The sequence below is a fragment of the Nesoenas mayeri genome, assembly GCF_963082525.1.
Source record: "Nesoenas mayeri genome assembly, chromosome: 7".
In the NCBI taxonomy this organism is placed as follows: Eukaryota; Metazoa; Chordata; class Aves; order Columbiformes; family Columbidae; genus Nesoenas; species Nesoenas mayeri.
This window is the reverse complement of record NC_137551.1, coordinates 1,370,776-1,383,526: the sequence shown is the minus strand read 5'-3', so window position 1 is coordinate 1,383,526 and position 12,751 is coordinate 1,370,776. Positions and strand designations below refer to the sequence as shown.

The following is a 12,751-nucleotide window of genomic DNA, read 5'->3' as shown; positions in this document are numbered from 1 at the left end:
GTTACACGCTTTATTTTAGAAAGCATTACACTCAATTAGCCGCCGCACATCCAGCAATGGCACAACATCTTCATTTTCGGTCACATCTGCTGACAAAGCAACAGGTGCGGGGCGCTGCCCAGGCAATAGTAACTACAAGCCCTTGCGCAATCTGTGTCGCTCCCAAAGCCACAATAAGCCTCAAAGCCCTGCCAGCACAGCGCGTTATTCATCAGAACACGCATCTTTTTATAGATACATTATCTGAACGCCCAACAATCCTTGCGCTCGACTCTTCTCCCTGGATCTTCTGCGAGACGGTTTGAAGCCAAGATTTACAAAACCATGACGCTGGACTAAAACCACTCGTTATGTGCAGTATTGTATAAGAACTTAAAAGCCGCAAGAAAGTGCGGTGTCCACAAAAATCAATAGAGCGTTGAGAAGACAATTTGTCGTGAAACAGGACACATCAGTGAAGATACAAAGCCCCAGTGCTATTCTAGTAACTTCTACACACTCGTGTATTTAAATGTATAGAGGTTAACCGACTCCATTCTTTTGCAGAACTCCTAACTTAGCACTGCTAAGCCAGTACTAAACTATCGTCTCTGAAGCGCGGTTCATCACGAGTCATTTGAGCAAGAAGTAAAACCTCACAGCAGAAGGACGGGGCAAAGCTCAAGGAATGCAAAAAGCCCTTTGCACCCTTCTCATCCATGCACGGAGTCCTGTTATATTTACCAACCTAAAGAGTAAAGACATTTCTTCAAGTATGGGTTATATCCACTCAATTTAGAAAAAGATGTGTTATGAGCTGAACAAAATTCCTTATTCTCTTTACCTGGAGAGAGGGAAAAGTTCCTATCTCTGTTTACAGAATGGACCAAGAATGTTCTCTCTCCTCTTCTTGGGAAATCCCAAGTCCTCATCACTTCCCTCAGTGTTCTAGGCTTGGAAATGATTTAAGTCTGACCTGGGGAATACTGGTGGAGGAATAAGCAACAAAAACAAGAGGGAGCAGCACTTGAAGAAGCTGCCACCTCTCACAAACACAGCGCACACCAGCGAGGAAACAGAAGCATTATCTTATGCAAAGATAATGACTTTCTCCAAAAGAAGCAGATGCCATCAGCCAGCTATTTGTGTGTGTTCCTGGAAATATCCTGACCTGCTCTATTACCCTGAGGCTTTCGAGGCAGCCGGTGTAAGATGCAATTCCAGGGGAGTTCAAAGTGTCACTTTGTGAGTCTTCCTTTAAAGAGAAAAGATATTCCTTGTTGATTCCAGAGCATGATTAAGGTGCCAACTCTCACCTCAGGCGACACTCAAATATCCTTCGCCACTTCAGATTAGAGCAGCGCTGCAAGATTGACTCCAACTTTCAAGATATTGGAATTCATGATGACTCTTAGGCAGTTCTACTGGAAATATCGACCTTGTTTCTCTCCTGCAAACCTTTTCTCAGCACAAGTGTTGATTTAAATTCACAACTGGCATGAAACGAGGAACTTTGCCAGTCTTCAGTGTGGACGGGAGCCGTCTGTCTAAGCAAGCTGAGCTTACAGGAGGGCTCAGGACCTGACTCGACAGCGCTATCCAATGACCTGGCAATCATCAGGTTGTACAGACGCTTCCACCCTGCTTGGAAAGCAAAGCAACATGAAGATTTTGCAATAATTTTAGAATAGATTACAGTGTCATCATACCAGAGAAGTAGCGATGACCCGGAAGGAGAACGGCATCACTGTTATCACATCCAGGGAAAACGAGTGGGAAAGTGATCACTGAGTGACAAGGACATCAATGATGGGGACTGGGAGGGGAGCACATGTCACCAACAGCAGCTTCTTCCCAAAACCACAACCATTTGCTAGAAAAGCAACATTTAAGGGATGGGTGATTCCTCGGAGAAACTCAAAGCACCTGGCTAGCAAGTTGAACTCCATCCTACTTGCTCACCCATTGCAAAAACCATCCCTTGGCAAGCTTTTGCTTTTACAGAGACCATACAAGAACAAAACAAGCTGGTCTCCATCCTTGAAGATCACTGAGCCCCATTTTTGGCATAGCAAAGCCAATTCTTGCCACAGTATAGAGACTGAAGAGTCCAAGGCTCGATTCAGTGCAGTAGTTCTTATTTGGTACAGCTAGAGGGACATAATCAGGATCGCTATTGAAACCAAGGCACACCAGCACAGCTCAGGCCACTGAGAGGTCTGTTCCTGCTGTCACAGTGAAATAAACAGGTTAAAAGGTCTCAGAGTGAGTTATCTTCAATATGCACGCTGCAATACTTGTGTATTTTGCGATGTGTAGCTATTGACATGAATGTTTTCTGCTTGCCAAAATTTTCCCGTGTAAATAGCTCTACAGGATTTTCCAAGTTACTACTACTATGAACTGAAACTGGCTTTGGCTCCTATCCTGCCTGAGCACGCGCCCCTATCACTAACTTCCATCAGAATTTACGTGGAATAAATCACTTCAAAGGACTTAACCACCAGCCCAGAAGAATTTCCTTGTGAAGAAATGAAGTGGAAGTCATTATTAATACATCTTCAACCCACAAAACCTAGAAAGTGAGAACCAAAAGTCAAGAGAGCAGCAGGGTGATACCGTGGCTTTATATTATCTGTTTATTGCCCTGTAGGCACCTTGTTTCTCAGGCTGGTTGCACCGCTCTGCCCATTTTGCAGCATTTTGCTGCTTCATCAAGAGCCGAAGAAACAACAGAAATAAATCAATTAAGCCAGACCTCCCCCCTCTCCCCATAAAGTCTCTTAACAGACAAGTAGCGGTGCAAGGTGCTGAAGATCAGACATTCAACCTGCATAAAGCCTCATTAGCCCCCTGTCTCGCTCCCTGTTGTGGAGAATTATCACCTCCAGGCAGGTATGTCATCTCAGGCCATTCATAACAACCAGCAAGAGCCTCCCCGCAGCAAGAAAAACGGCATGTGAGTGTCTTTTTGATTCAAAGCTCAGCCATCAATTAAGCTTTTAATAGACAACGCAGCCTTCTCTATAAAAATCTCAATATCCAAGACTGTAGAGTAAGTCAGCACTCAGGTCCACAGCCCCATGGTAAATATTCCAGCTGGAAAACCCCCTGACAGTCACATTAAAATGACTGGAAACAACAGTATTAACCAATGTTTTTCTACATAGGGACGCAAGCAAGAAAGCTAAACCAAATTAGGGTCATTTTGGTTTAGAGCACCTTCATTTAAGAATTACATCAGGCTTAGTATCACTGAAAATCCCAGAGGCTTAAATTCCCGTTCTGACATCGCAGTTTAATCCTCACCCAAAATTAATTCAAAGTTACCTTTCATCAAGCAGCTCATTAGAGACAAGTACTTGGGTGGCCAGTTGCCTTAAGACATAAAAAATATTGCTATACGCAATAGGAACTGGATGCTACAAAACTGAGTTCAATCTCGTCTTCAAGAGGTTTTTCCTGCAGGAAACAGAAGCTCAAGTTGCAAGATAGGTTGTGTTACAAAAGCATTCTGGGCTCTCCTAGGGAAGAAAAAGCCTTTTGCTCAGCAGAGAGGAGAATAAAGGCTTTTTAAAGCCCTTTGGATATACCCAGACCATTAATAATGTTATTTCCTCTCACTGGATACCATTGAATCGACAGGTTTTTCCTTGCCTCCTCTTTTTTTTGGTAGACATTAGTGTTTTACAGATGCCTCAAATCCCAGGCAAATGAACATTCTGAATGCCGTGTGTGTGTATACATATATATCTCTAAGCTTGGTATTTTGAAATAAAGGCTGTAAACTTGCGAGCACATTCGGTACCATAGTTATGAGCTCAGCAAAAATAATTCCATTTACTGGGAGTTTATGTCGAGATGAATTTGTCCCAAGAAAAAGCAGGAGTGCGCTTTGGTAGGTCGTCTAACATTTGTTTTTGTAATCATCCAAGTGTTTTGGAGGCTTTACAGACAAGGCACTGCATTAATTTCCAAGCATTGCATCCCTGCAGCTACAAGGGGAAGAAAGAGTACACAACAACTTGAAAATAACTTCCAACACCTGAAGACAACACTGAACACACCTCCACCGCTGTTTCATCAAACCTCGGGTCTCCCGCTGCCCGTCTTCCCTTCTGCCTCTGGTACCCCAAAGGAAATGGAAATTAATTACTGCAATGCAAGATTAGATGTGTCAGAGCTCCTAATGATATTCAGCTACATTGCACGCAAGCATCCTCACAGACAAGTCATATTGGTAGGGGGGGTTATTATACCAATTAAGTCTAGATGAAGGGATCTGTTTTCTTCTTCAAGTAGGTGTAGTTCACTTCCCAACCACCTAACGCCTCACGCCCAAAGCACTAAAACCATCGCTCTGGATCTCTTCTGGTAGTGTACTTATTTTGGCACCTCCATCCATTTACACCGGTGGTCTTATATTTACCAGCTTGGGGATGTGCTTTGCAGGGGACTACAAGAGACTCTTCTCAAAGGCCTCACATTGCTGTTTCCAGGCTCGTTCTGTTGGGATGGGGTTAGAGCTAATGGTTGGCAACGCTGCGAAGATTTTTCACTACAGGAGGCAAAGTCAACATTGGTTTAAAACCAATAATTGCAACACCACCAACTGCAATCCCTTCACTACAGGCTGCCGTTGCCAGCAATACAAAACACAACCTTTAAACAAACAAGCACTTCGATCCCCGTTTCGGATGCGGCCGCAGCGTGTGCGCTGAAGCAGAGATACCAGGAGCAAATACTCCATGTAGTAATATTGCTGGTGCTTTCTGCAAGGCTGAGCTTGGCAAAACACTTGCCAGGCACTGGGAAGAGGAAAAATTGACAGGGATAAGTATATTTGTTACTTTTAAAGTTAACTTCCATGCATGCAAGACACCATCAGGCATTGGAGTTCGTCACATGCATGGAGAGGGGCTGGTGCCCTTGCACCAAAAGACAGGGATAAGAACTCAGGTCTAGCACAGCAACAGAAAATGCACAATAGAAATCCAGGGCACAAGAGACCCACACAAGCCCCTTTTTGCTGAACCTGGCCTGCTGAGCTCCAAAATCACAGCATGTCACCGCAACCGGGCCAGAAAATTCTCAACTCCAGTTGCTCGCAATGTGGACGAGCTCGTCACCAGCCTCGACTTCAACCTTTCGACAGCTCAAAAAGCTACTAAACGGGATATTCAAGTAGGGCTGAGCAGGCAGTCACAGGAAATTAAGCTTATATTCTGCTAGAGGGAACGAGCAGCTTCCTTCCAGCCAAGAGCATGTAATTATTTGGCACCAACTGGCTCCACCTTGGAAGCTACGACAGCGGTTGAACGGTCCCTTAGAGCAGGGTAAGCTTATTTGTCCTTTGTCTCAACTCTGTTGGTTTTCCAGTCCTACCAACTGCATAGAACAATATAAGCTGCCTGGAGGATTTGGGGCCAACACAACATTGTGTCCGTACAAACAACTCTGCAACGCACTAACTACTGTCGGGCCGGACAAGAACCTCAGCACAGCCCAGGATGGAAGGGACCTCAGAGAGCCCTGAAACTCTTCTCCTGTTTCATTCCAGTATTAACACTAAGCTCAAAACATATCTAGCAGACTCTGGAAGGAAGAAAATTTGTCCTTTATCTGAGGATATGAAAAGCAGATGGTGACCACAAGTTTTATCTCCCAAAAGCAGCATGACTAAGTTGAAAACCCAAAGCAGCCCATTCTTAAGTGCACGGTGAAGCTCGACTGTATCTACACAGACCTGCTTTTATTAAAAACATGTTGTTAGGCTGTAGGAGGAAGGACTTGCACATATTTTAATAAGTGCAGCGAGGTGTTTAGAAGAGATTGATTAGATTGACTATCCAAACTCAACTTCTAGAGCCAACATGGCCAACGACAGCAATGATATCTCATTAGCCCACATGGATATTGTTTCTGGGGCAAGTTTCAAGCAAAATTCTGATACTGTTTTTCAAGATGGGGACTCCAATAAAGTTTCCTAGCCAATATATTTAGAGATGCCATTGTTTTTCCAAGCCGTCTCTAGTGAGTAATTTAAGGGGGAGGTCGGTTTTGTTTTGTTTTTAGAATCAGAACTAGTTGGGGCCTCTCTCTAAAGGGGAAAGAGGAATTCACAGCAAGTAGCTCTGGTGCCAATATTTCAAAAATAGCCAACTTGTACAATCTCAAAAGCATTCTTATGGAAGCTCTCCTTCAGAAAAAGGCCTTTGAGGATCACTGTGCTTTTGACAGCAAGATCCTTATATGGACTCAAACCACACAAAACATTATATACAGAGTGGTCGCTGTAATGCCTATCGATAAGAACATGTTGAATGAATGGCAGACAGAAGCAGAAAGATTCAGGGAAGCCTTGGGATTGCTTTCCAGCCTCATACCAGAAATACCAGGAGCTTTTGGTTTTATTTAGACACAGTTTGCACAAGAACGAGCTCCCAGCCAGGGATGCACGCAGGAGATCAGCAAGGAGCGACCAAGACGAGGGGTCCCTGCTGTTCTGCAGAACCACGACACTGACATCCAAACTGCAGCACACGGTTTCCAAAGATTTAGAACGTCAGCAAGATAAAGAAGTGTCACTCTAAGAAGTGACATTAGCGTGAGCAGAGCACTACATCAACAGGGATGTTTATCGCAACGTTAACCAGGCCACACCGTTCTTCGACAGGGAGCGTGAACTCTTCACCTATTAAAGTCACTCAGCACATATATCCGCACCTAATCTTTGCTTTTCCCTAAAGCCCCATATCCATGAGGGGCAAGATGTGTCCTCCCTGTACCTTTACGTTCCAACGAACCAGCACACATACACCACAGAGTATTAAGGGGAACGACGCTTCTGGCAACAAGCTCTAGGCAGTGTCCCTAATATTTTAGCTTCTCTGCAGCTTTATGAGGAAAACACCAACTGAAGACTTGGTGTATTTACTGCATACCAGTCCTGCTTCCCAGACCTCTAAGGAGAAAACTGGCTGAAGAATACAAGAGCACAGGCCCTCTGCAAACACCCCATGTGCCGTACGGTTACGTACTATCGGCGCTTTTGCGCCCCAGACGCTCCTCATGCTGGGAAATAAAAGGGGATTGAGCCTGTTTTGAGGGGCCAGACACCATGTAGCCCAGCTGGCCAGCAAAATGCTCCTGTGAGGAGCACCGAGGAAAAATTAAACCTCAATATACGTTTTGACAGGCTCTTAACACAAGCTAGCGGGAATATATTAGAGCAATATTACTCATTCTATACTCAGTGGAGTGCTTCTGATCCCAGGGGAGTGCAAAGCAGTCCACTACACACAACCACCCCCACAATCGCCCCATGAACAAGCATGACTGTAGATAAGGGTAGCAACAAACAATCATGGGAGCTTCAAGAACATATTTTATATAAGTACTAAGGTCTCGCTTGTTCTGAAATGAGGTGAGCTCAGCACTCTCTAGAACTACCTGAAGGGCAGTTCTAGCCAGGTGGGGATTGGGCTCTTCTCCCAGGCATCAGCAATAGGACAAGGGGCCATGGGCTTCAACTCTGCCAGGGGAAACTGAGGCTGGAGATGAGAAAGCAATTCTGTGCAGAGAGAGTGGTCAGGCATTGGAATGGCTGCCCAGGGAGGTGCTGGACTCACCGGCCATGAAGGTTTTTAAACTGAGAGTGGACATGGCACTTAGTGCCGTGATCTAGTCAATGGGCTGGAGTTGGACCAAGGGCTGGACTGGATGATCTCTGAGGTCTTTCCAATCCACTCCATTCTGTGATTCTGTTTGTTTGATTTTCAGGGAATACTGTTTAATTTAATTGTCTTGATTTTTGCAGTTGAGGTGGCTTATAATGCCAGCTTGGAGGGATTGGTAAGAAACCAGATAATCCACACATCCCACCTGCTGCTTTCCTCAAAAACAAGAACACATTAAAAATTACCTGGTCCTTCAAATTTGCTGGAAGGCTAAGGGAAGGCAAAACTCAACCAACAAAGACAAATCAAACCATCAGGAAAGAAAGAAGTATCGCTTGCACATGCACAATCTCCGCAGTTCAATTACAGAAGACAAAGCAGCGTCCAAACATCTCCTACCAACACAGGGCAAAGAACAGGGAACACGAGTAGAAGCAGCAACCTAAATATTTGGACAGACCTCCAAGAAACCAATGAAGGACCATAAACTGGCTTCAATAAAAAACACCGCAGCTGTCATTTTAAACCAAGAATACACTTCTTCCATTATGATTTTAAACATTTAATGTGAAAAGGACGCATAAATCATTAAATGGTCAAAACTAGATAATAAAAACCTGTATTCAGACTGAATCTCTTGCTGAAGTTCTAGATTTCCATTTCGTTTTTGTGCGACACTACATTAGGCTCTACCGAACACCAGAGCCAGGCATGTAATAACTCATTTTACTCGTCGACAGTTAGATTTGGACATACCCTATCTCACCCAAATGAGAAATGTAGTCATTTATATTTCCTTTGTCACCTGTTATTTCAGAGACGAAGCATTAAACAGGATTAAAGTATGTTCTTTTTACCAAAAGTAACATCGTGATTATAGCCACAGGGGTTCACAGGGGAAATCTGTTCTCCACAGGATTTGCTGGGGAAGTGATGTTAAGCATTTAACAATTACCTGTAATATGTAGGTGTTTTGCATAAAATTCCACGGTTGGGTACCAAATTTGAACTGGGGAGCTCTGACAGCACTCAGTAACAGAATCTGAAAAAGGTTGTGCTTTAGGAAAATAGTTTTTATGTATAGCAACCTAATGTCACAAAATACTTCATTCGGTCTCTCAGAAATAGGTCTAAGAAGAACATTTTGCTTTCCCCCAATGCAAACGCATCAGTTTAAGAGCTTTTAGGAGCAGTGGAGGAAGAGGAGAAGGGGAAGCAAGGAGTCGGATCCACAAGGTTAATGTCAATAGGATGCTCAAGGCTGTGAGCACCTGCAATGTCCCTGGGTGCGTCAGGCCTTTGATTTACAGCCGCTGCGGAAGGTCTGGCCAGGGACAAGAGAAGTACCGGAATTCCTACCTCAGAAACACAAACAGCAGCAAAAGCAAATGTTTGTCAGGAGCCTGTTCCATCGGGAACCAAGGAACACCACCGAGGGGGTGGAGGCAGCTGTGCTTCAGGTACTATGTTGTTACTACCATGTCAGAGCAACTTTGCTGTCTCTCCAATGACTTCATGACTCAGAGGAGAAATCTGAATCCATTTGCTCCCGCTGGAGTGTAAAATGGCTTGGTGTGACCCCTCTGCTGCCCTTTATTGCAATGCACATCTGTTCTTCCCCTATTCAGCCCTCCCATCGCCCCAGCAATACTAACAATATATATACACATCAATTTCCAGCTGGCAACTACAGCCTTCCCATTTAGTCCACAAAGAGTCCCAGGAAAGCACGTAAAGCACAAGTGTTTGAAATAGCTTTTGTATTTCAAAGGTGCTGCAAAGGAAAAGCAGAAACATCCCTCTCCCACGCAACTCTGTTGGCTACTGCGCAATCCTGCTAAATCTGAAGGAGACTGCGATTTGCAGACAGCCGTGGGGCACCGATGCGCCCTGCTCGCCCCCAGGCTGCTGCAGCACGTCTGTCTCTGCCCCTCGGACACCCACCAGACTGACAGCAGACTCCACTCTCTTGGTTACTTCCAGTGTTTAACCCACATCACACCATCTTCAAGACATACACCTTGCCACTATGCCAAAGAACTGGAGACATCTGAAGAGGGAGGAACAGCAAAAAGAGCTGGGAAAGGAGAGGTCTGACTGGCACAGGGGACAAATAAGCAGGTAAATAACCCACCCAGAGCATCAGCTTAGCTGCTTGAAATCTTCCACAGCCTGACATCCACTGCACTGCTCATTCTTGGAGTTTAAGCTCTAAATAACCCCAGGTAAAACTCATGAAGTTGCAGAATTCAGGTCAAGAGAGGTTCTCCTGCCCCTCTGCTCTGCCCTGGGGAGACCACACCTGGAATCTTGTGTCCAGTTGTGGCCCCTCAGTTCCAGCAGGACAGGGAACTGCTGCAGAGAGTCCAGCGCAGCCACCAAGATGCTGAAGGGAGTGGAGCATCTCCCGTGTGAGGAAAGGCTGAGGGAACTGGGGCTCTGGAGCTGGACAAGAGGACACTGAGGGGCGATCTCATTAATGTTTATAAAGATACAAAGGGTGAGTGTCAGGAGGATGGAGCCAGGCTCTTCTCGGTGACAACCAATGATAGGACAAGGGGTAATGGGTTCAAACTGGAACACAAAAGGTTCTACTTAAAGATGAGAAGAAACTACTTCTCGGTGAGGGTGTCAGAGCCTGGCCCAGGCTGCCCAGGCGGTTGTGGAGTCTCCTTCTGTGCAGACATTCCAACCCGCCTGGACACCTTCCTGTGTAACCTCATCTGGGTGTTCCTGCTCCATGGGGGGATTGCACTGGATGAGCTTTCCAGGGCCCTTCCAACCCTTGACACTCTGGGATTGTGTAATTCTGTAATTCAGATTGCACATACAACCAGGCTCGTTTGAACAGAGCCAGATCCACAGGCTGCAGACTGAGTTCTGTACTGAGAGCTCTGGTCCAGCTGTGACCCTCACTGCATAGGGCATCTTTACAAGCAGAATTTATCAAGAAGATTCTATTCATGTAGGGTAGAAAAATGAACAGCAGTAGCGCAGAATGGAAACCGTGGTCAATTGTTACTCAAATTGCACCAAACTCTTCCCCAGTGCCCATGAGAAAAGTACATTTCTGCTCCTGTATTTCAGGAGCCCCTCTACTGTAGCTTTGATCAACTGATAGAAGCACCAACAAACACCAGAGACAAGAGCCTATGGAAAAGCTGCTCTGAGCTCACATCATCAGCACCCACAGTCCTGCCATCTGCCCAAAACACAGCAGAGGAAGCAGCGTGTGCTAAAACCTCAACGGAGAGGAAAAGAGGACAAACAAAGAAAACCCACAACAAAATAACCCCCCCCCATGCAAACACCAAACAGAAAAACCCCAAACAACACACCAAAAACCCCACACCACAACAAATACAACACCCGCACCGGTCTGAAAAGCCTCGCGCTATTTCCATACACACAAGTCTCTCTGCCCATCAATAAAGGTCTCTGCTTTTGGTAAACATGCAAGAGAATAGAGCTGCGGAGCCCGGAGGAGATGCCCAGGCACACCTGGGATCACCGCTATTATTACATGTCTCATCTTGATCCTCATTAAAAACCTACTAAGAAATCAATCTCTATTACATTTATTTTTACACGTGCATTCAGGGGCAGGGAGACAAGGAAAGCCAGACAATGCCTTCCAGGAACCAACAGCCCAGCCAAGATCAGCAAGATCTACATTTCTCTCATCCCAAAGAATAATTTATTCTGATATAGTCATAATGAGTGCAAAACCACAGTGTTCACCACCACCTTCCTCCATATGTACATCTGAAGACAAGTTTGGCATTGAAATAGAAGTATGGAGCAAGGTTAGTTCAATCCGCTATACAGAGGGTATTTAGAATATGTTTTCCAGAGCTTGGCTGCAAAGTTCACGTGCACATTGAGCATTAAATCTCAGAGCCATGCCAAACCAGGCCTTTGCACATGAAATTACAGATCAGGTTCTTGCAAGATCAGCCTTAAAGGAAATGAACCAGAGGAACTAAGTGAACTTATTAAGAAACCATGCCATCTGATTCCTGTTCCAAATATTCCCTCTCAAGACATTGGTATGTTCACTGAAAAAATATCGTAAGTGTGAGAAATGCAGTTGTGATTTGTGCTGAAATGGGTAATGTTTGCAGATATAACCAATGAGGCACGGGCTCTCAACCTGGAAAATGGAAAAGGTGGTTAAGTTCTATGTAAAAGTTGTGAAACTTGTTTATGAAGTTATATTGATAGAGGGAACTAACATTTTAAGTGTTAATCAACCACATAATAAGTGCCTACTAACGAACTAACACTTTAAGCCACATAATGGATGTCTAGTTTAGAGCCCTATGTAACCAATTGTGTTAAGAAAAAACCAGAACCTCATCGAATGCCAAGATAAGAAGTTTTACAGCACCAGCTGTAACCTTGAGGAGACAAGATAGCGAAGATTTACAGCAAAAAGGGGGTGTCAGTCTGGTTTCAATCAACTTGGCACCTTGGGTTCCAGTCAGTTCATCATAATGAGCCACAGGTAAAAGTTCACTGTGACCAAGCTGAAGGAGCTTCATCCAAAGACCCCTCCTCAAAGCCACCAAGTGACACTGTGCAGGCGCAACAGGGAGGGTCAAGGAGGAGACTATGGAAATGGTTATCCGAGACTCATTTTAATAAGCAGGGAAAGGTTATGAATATGTATAGGCATTCTTGGGGTTATTATGAATATGTAACACCATACTGTATTTAAGCACACTCATTGTTAGAAAGTGTGTGTGTTAGGCGGAGCGAATCCCCCGCGCACCCAGCGCTGTTTTGCTTATGCTTTAATGAACACGATGTAATGAATTGCATTAAACATTGCTGCTTATTCACTGAAAAAGCGTAAGATACTTATTTCATAAGTTTTACTTCAATTTTGAACAGGTTTGGTAGAGCAGGAAGGGAAAACAACCACACACACATAAAACACATGCCAAGCACTCAGCACAGAGCAAGTGTCTGGCAAACTGAGCGCCGTGTCTTTGACCTGAATAAAGAAAACCACAGTGCAAACAAACATGCCTTCCCTGCACTTATCCCACTGTCCTCATCCCCTTCAGCCCTATCAACTCTATTGGGGA

The 12,751-nt window shown here is 44.8% G+C and overlaps 1 protein-coding gene across 2 annotated transcripts in view; it reads right to left on the bottom strand.

The window, feature by feature from the left end:
• Positions 1-12,751, bottom strand: part of MCU (mitochondrial calcium uniporter) — a 92,214-nt gene that overhangs the window by 55,109 nt on the left and 24,354 nt on the right. The window lies entirely within an intron of this gene.